This window comes from Panthera tigris, chromosome D1 (assembly GCF_018350195.1).
Source record: "Panthera tigris isolate Pti1 chromosome D1, P.tigris_Pti1_mat1.1, whole genome shotgun sequence".
Classification (NCBI taxonomy): Eukaryota; Metazoa; Chordata; class Mammalia; order Carnivora; family Felidae; genus Panthera; species Panthera tigris.
The window spans coordinates 36,105,431-36,112,903 of NC_056669.1; positions in this window are offsets into that span (position 1 = coordinate 36,105,431).

The following is a 7,473-nucleotide window of genomic DNA, read 5'->3' on the forward strand; positions in this document are numbered from 1 at the left end:
AATATCATCTAAGAAATGAGTCTGATTACCCAAGAAACCAACTGATTCATTGTAAACATTTAAAAAAATAAAAATAAACTATGAACAGGGGTAGCTACAGAATTTCCATAAGAAAATGTGTGAAATATCACATTAGTTTGGTTGTATGCTTTAACCCATTAATGATCATATTTGAGCCAGCTACTGTATTCAAATCAAGAAAAGAATATGGAGTCAGAAAGCAATATGAAGAATATGACCATTGGGGCATGTGGGTGGCTCAGTCAGTTAAGCATCTGACTTCGACTCAGGAAGGGATAGACTTGGAAGTGGGACAGTGAGTATAGTCTATCTCAGCACTAAGGAATCCTTAAAGTCTCTTCACATTTTATAATTAGTCTCCCATCAATTATCAATAAATAAGAATTATTTTTATCTAATTTCCCATTTAAATCACTATGTGTTTTCTTTCTCCTAATTGGACTCAGACAGATGATCTGTAGTGAATACAGTGAATTTACAACCTGGGAAGATTTGCCTATGTTAACGTATGTTATTTTAGGAGTAAAGTGAGACCTGCAACAGTATCTCCTTCCTAAAATTTTCCTGTTTCAATCTATATGTATGACCCATGAGCAAACAGGACTAGGTAAATCTAGGTACAAAATTGGCTAATAATAAACATATTTAGAGCATATGTAGCCTGCAAGTAAAGACTAGACAGTTATCTCTTGAAGAGTTTCGGTACTTCAAATGTCATAATAATAAACAGATGTATGAGAAAGTGAGACAAAATTTCATTGGAGGTAAGTATATTTATTGTGAAATGTGTATTTTCAGTAAGCAGCCAAAATTGTACAGCATGAGGAACCGTCAATCTTAAAGAAAACCTAAAAACCAAGTTAGCATACCTTTCAATAGTTTGATGTTTATGGCTATTACCTTTATCCAAGGTGGGTCAAAGATGAGACTGCAGTAAGCTTCTGGTCTCTAATGCTTATCATGATGTTGAGTCAGAACCCCAGTGATTTGTCAAGATCTCCTATATAATAGGAATAGATATTTATGATAATTAGAAAGGGAGAAAGGAAGAAAAATTTAGAACCTGGATTTAATATGGGACTATGTCACTGAAACAGCTGTGGAGTCCCCTAGGTGGGAGGCACCAAGGGCCTCAGAGAGGGGTGTGTTGTTTCTAAGATAGGGTCTTGGGCCATAGCTGTGAGAAGGTTTCATTTGGGTTTTTGTGGGTACTAAGATTGTCAAATGTTGGCCACCAGAAAATATCACCCAAATAATTTCAATAATGATGAGTTTTTGGGGGTTTTCGTTTTGTTTTGTTTTCTTGTTTTTGTTTTTGTTTTGTAGTTCAATAAGGGAGATAACTACCTTCTTGATAGATTCTTAGTGTCTTGGAGGATGTTGGAAACTTTTGGAATATTTATATCGTTTTGGATTTTCTTGTAAGGTGGATCTTCAAACATAAAGGCTTGATTAGAACTGAGAAGGAATCATGGGAGAATAGTTTGGTGTTGGTGGACACGACAAGACAAGGATTGTGAGAAGAGATTTTCTAAGAGGCTTATGAATAAACGGTCGTTTGATGTTATCTATAGAACATAGATTGACGTTTGTTCTTAAAAACTTTGGGAAGAAGGAGTTAAACAAAACTTTTTCATGATACTTGTTAAAGATAATAAGGGGACTTTTATTAAAGAGAGATTAAAGGGTTTTACAGTAGGGGAGAGAGACTAAAATTTGCACATAACAAGGACAATGGATATTTACAGCCAGGGTTCAGAATGGGGGTCTATGGATGAAAAATTACCAAAAGGAAACATCAGGAGTATGGAGGATTCTGACTAAATCAACTTGACAGGATTTTTGATGAAGGCAGGCCAGAGTGATAAGATATCGAGGGGGGTGGGGATGAGAAATTTGATCAGATATGGAGGGTGATCAGATACCCAGGGTGGGAGATTTTCACTAAATGACTCAGCAGGATTGTGGCTAAAACTCAGTCAAAAAGGCCAAGGACAGAGCCTAAGGTCATGGCCTAGTAGAGAGGAGGGCCAAGAAGAGCTGTATGCAAGTTTGGCTAGGGAGAGAGTCTTCTGTCAGGGTGGGAAGGGGAGGTGTTTTTAAATAAACAGTGAAGTCTTGGACAACTTTTTATTTTTCTGAGAAATCTGAAGTAATCATGTTAGTTTGAAAAATATGGTGGAATAATAAAATCATGTTAGTAAGTATAGCTGAAAATTATATAATGTTAGTTATATAATGTGTGGGAGTAGGTGATTTCCATTTTCCAAACTTCTCCAAACGAAAAAGGACTTCAACTCCTTCCATTTTGACTTTAGTCTGTAATTTCTAGCTGGTTAAGGTCTTCTTTCCAGCTTATCTCTTAACTCAGGTGTGTTATGCCCAGAATCTGTGATCCCCAAAGACCGCCAGGGAGCCGAGTCAGATGTAAAAGCAAAAGAGCCTTTATTCGAGGTAGCTCGAGCTCAATCCCCTAGCTGCACCGACACAGCGGTGAGATACCAGGAGAGAGCTAGTTTCAAAAGGACAAAGGTTTTATTGGGGCCTGGGGGCAGTTGGTGAGGTAATGGCTGTGGCCTCAGCTGATTGGCTGGGGAAGGGTTGGAGTCCTGTTAGGCAGGTGAGCAGGAGGTAACTCAAGGGGAGGAGGCGTGGTCAAGGTGAAGGACACAGAACAAGATGGAGTCTGCCTGCGTAGGCCCGGCCTTTCAAGGTGAAAGCCCAGAGGGCAAAACATACCCTGATGGGAACAGAAACTACCTCCTCACGCAATGAAGACTGTCCTGATGCCAGCAAGACCCAGTTTGATTGACACCAAGAAAACGATCTGCTTGACCTTTACTTCCCACCTGCACATACGCACCAACCTTTATTCCACACTTTCCTTATATAAACCTACAAGTATTTTAGCACTTTGGACTACCTTTGACATGTTAGTCTGCTGCCTTCCTGGTGTTGGCTTCACTACAGTACATTTCTTTCTTCTATCACCAGGATTTGTCTCTATGCCTTTGGATTTTGTCAGTGGTGAGTGGCCCAACCTAGTCTGTTTGGGACCCCTGGAACTGGTTGTTCCTGCACACATGGGCCCAAGTTACATAAACACCAGTTGGCAATCCAAATCAAGGGGAGTAAAGAAACCTCTTTATGCTTCACTTCAGGGCTAATCCCACCTCATATCCTAAAGTTGGATGTTGGGCCAAGTATCTCAAAACTCATTTTTCAAAAATGTTTATTTATTCTGAGAGAAAGAGAGAGAGAGAAAATGAATGAATGAATGAATGAATGCATGAATGAATATGAACAGGTAAGGGGGAAAGAGAAGTAGCAAGAGAATCCCAAGCAGGTTCCACACTGTCAGTGCAGAGCCTCATGTGGCATTTGATCCCACGAACCAATAGATTGTGACCTGAGCCAAAATCAAGAGTCAGATGCTAAACCAACTGAGCCACCCAGGTGCCCCTCAAAACTCATTTATTATTATTTTTTTAAATTTTGAAGTATTACAAAAATGAGATAGCCCCTCATTTTAATTTTTTTTAACGTTTATTCATTTTTGAGAGACAGAGACAGAGCATGAGCAGGGAAGGGGCAGAGGGAGGGAGACACAGAATCTGAAGCAGGCTCCAGGCTCTGAGCTGTCAGCACAGAGCCCGATGCAGGGCTTGAACTCACGAACTGTGAGATCATGACCTGAGCCGAAGTTGGATGCTCAACCAACTGAGCCACCCAGGCGCCCCAAGAGAGCCCCTCATTTTAGAATGAAGATGTACTTTACAATTTTTCTGTTTTCTGGTTCAGGACCCAAGCCAGAACAGACAAAGGTCTAGCAGCAATATCCTTTAATAAAGGCATGACTGGGGTGCCTGAGAGGCTCAGGCTATGGTCAGTGAAGTATTAAATAACGACACATTAGGAACATTATTATTGGTTATAGGGTTATCCTTCTAGTATTCTTTGATTTATTCATTCTTCAACAATATCTCAGTTCTATATTTTTTTTTCAATTCTATAATTTTAAACTTAACTGTCTGAAACACAAAGCACTGTTCATAGGTGAAGTTTTATAAAGGTGTGATTTTGTCAAGAGAAACGTGTACATGTAGATGGTAAAATTTAAAATGTACTGACTATAAAGAAAGTGGGCATATTTCCAGGTTTTCCCAGCACTATAAGATTTCAGTAAAAACTGCCAATAAAGAAATGAAAGAAGTTGTCTCCCTCCCCTCCCCCTGTAGGTGTCAATCTCCTTTTGCAGAACAAAAAGCAGACTAGGATCCTTAATCATTATTATTATTCTAGCACATAGGTGGATGCATGATTAAAATTTTATTTTAAACTGTGGCTCTACTATAGCAAAGCATTTAGAGAACTCATTGTGATGCACAGCTCTTTCACGTTGCTCCCATTAGCTAGACACAATCATTGTCAATAAAAACGAGGAAGAAGCAAAATTTGGGTTTTGACATGCAAATGAGTACCATAAGCTCCTCACTCTGCTTCAGAATTTATGTATCTCAGCTGTCACAATACCATTTTCTAAAGCAAAGTAGGTGTGTTGTGGCATCTCTTAATATAGGGATGCTAAAGTTAAACAAGGTGTGTGATGTGACTGTACATGACATGCAAAATATTCACTTAGGGTATTACTTGAATCTAAAGGATCTAGAAGGACAGGACTAAGAGCAAAGGAATTATGCTAAGTCAGAACTATGGTCCATTGAGTATATAGCAGTGAGTAGCCAACAGACTTTTCAAATAACTTTTAGGAGAATAGGTTTTTCCTTTTTCAAACAATGTTGAAGGTTAGACTCACAGGACATCAGATGCATGGGAGGTAATATGTATGGGGGAAAATATAATCATCACATTTCAGACTGGGTTTCCTAGTGAGTTACTCTGGTTATTTCCCGTAACCATCTTATGTAGAGGATTTTATTATAAGAATTTAATAGATGAGACTATTGAAGTTCAAAGAAGTTAAGAAACTATCCAAGGTTTCAAAATGACTAAGTGGCAGAGGAAGGATAAAATCACATTTGTATTTTTCACTAGGAATTCCCCAATTTCCTCCTTAAATCATCTTTATCAAGAATGGTATTCCCCGTCATCTTAATTTGACTGAAATTTAGTTTCTCTCTGAAAAATCTTTATAAATATCTAATATCTATAAATTTTCTCATAAAACTGTCCCTAACTTCCTACAAATTAGTTAATGCTTCTTCTTGGTAATCTTGGTGTGGGGACATAGAGTGTAACAGTCAAGAAAGAATTCTTGAGATGTTTAGGGTTCAATTTAGCAAGTTTATTTAAGTAGCATGGGGATAGGACCTGTGGGCAGAAACAGCTGCGTTTTTTGCTGTGCGAGGCTGGTGGTTATATGCTTAGTAGTCAAAGAGAAGGGGCCATGCAAGGAGTATCAGATTACAAAAGTTTCTTTGACTTTCTACTTATAAAAGTACTTTTCCAAGATTGCTCTGTTGTTTACCATTCAGTTCAATATTAACTATTGGTGAAATATACAGGCAATCATGAGACCCTTAAAGAATATAGCAAACCACATGTATTTGATCCTTATTTAGGTCAGCCTCCTGGGCTTAGGGTAAACCTTTTCCTGCTTCTGTCCCTTACATTCCTAATATTATATTAAACACATTTCATAATAGTTAAGTTTTATACTCATCTCCCTCACTAGATAATGTGCTCTTTCATGGCTAGAATAGTCATTCTCAGTCCTTAATCATGGTTACACTCTAGTTGGCTAACATAGTTTTGTCACACAGTAGGTGCCCAAGAGAAGTGCAACTTATGAATGGGTGAAATAATTTCTGGATTGTATTGGTGGAAAAGGTATACCACTTTTATTAGCTGTGGTAAATTTTAATTTCTTGGTTTCAAAATGTGAAATATCACAATTCATGCGGTCTCATCAAAACTTACATGACTTACCAGTTTCTCTTTTAGTTACACTAGAACTCACTTGGTCTCCCTCCAGACTGGTATCAGTCCATGTTACTTACTCATTCATGAATACTTTGTATTATGATTCCAGCCTATGTTAAACTTTCTTATCCTTAGTCTGCCTAGCGCATGGAGTTTCCAACAATCTAGGGCTTGATATTCATGACCCTGTGCTATTTTTAAATATGTATTTTTTGTGTCAGTGGGTGTACCTTTTTAGTAAAGATGGCAGGAAAAATGAATCAGTTTCAATACTGACTATTCCTACCACAGTAATTGTACTAAGACAAATGAAAATCTCCTGACCCTCACTTTTCTATACAAAAATTGGTGGCAGGGGGGAGTAACTGCGGTTCAGAATTGTCTGGGAAATTAAATAATAGAATGCATTTGGAACTCTGTACCACACAGATGGTACTCCAACTCCATGTTAGGTTCCTTTCTCCCATTTTTCCCCCCATTTAAAGAGGTCTCTTCAGAATTTCTCATCTACAATAGCCTTTGTGGTAGGCGAAGGCAGAATAAGTATTGTTGGTTTTTTTCTGTTTTTGTTTTTAACTTTCTCCTTTGGCTCTACACACTATTGAATTATTGATATTCTCCTCACTTTCATTTTTACCCTCAAAACTTTATATCAGAGGTGCTCACTGTCTCTGGCTGGAGCTGGGCCAGAGTGAATGTGTGGGAGACCTAGGTTCTGTTCTTCCTGCTGCTGTTACTTCAATATTTCTTTCTTTGAGCAGATTCTCATGATTTGTCTCATTTTTACTCCATGTTCTTATAGTTCTCTTCCCTTTCTCTTCATTTATCTGTTTAGGCGCCCAAAACATCTTAAAACAGCCCTGACTTTTTCACAGCTTTCTCTCAGCATGTATCCTTCATTTGAAAACAAGGAAAACTACTTTGATTTTCAAAAACAAAGGGGTACAAGGCAGAGTACAATTATCATTTATAGCTGCCAAGCTGGCTCAGAGGCACCCGGCTTATATTGGCTGAGCAGCTCCAGACCTTCCTTCAAGGACAGCTAGGTGACAACTTCCAAAATGGTTCAAAGGCATGTTGTGTTAGCTACATTATGCCAAATTTCTTCATGTTTACATAAAGGCAAATCTAAAGGATTTGATATTTTTCTTGACTTTCAATTTTTTATGAACTTTAAGTTTATGCTCTGGAAATTGAGAAGACACAAAGTAAGAGAAATTTTGTTGCAGGAGAGGGATGTGATACCAAAAATTGGACAGAGAAATTTAATTAAAAAATTTTTTCTATTTGTTTCCCTGTGTGTTTAACCTTTGTGGTCTAGTTATTATTACATTTGACTGTCTCAGGAGATATTATTTCCATTACAAACAGAAAATACATCTTACTAAGCATAGTTAGCATGTGTAATGGATCAGGAAAAAATTACCCCTCACAGAGGAAGCCTAGGGTTCAAAGTCTGACACATGATGTTGTGCACTCATTTTCCCCGTTATTACGTTCCATCTACCA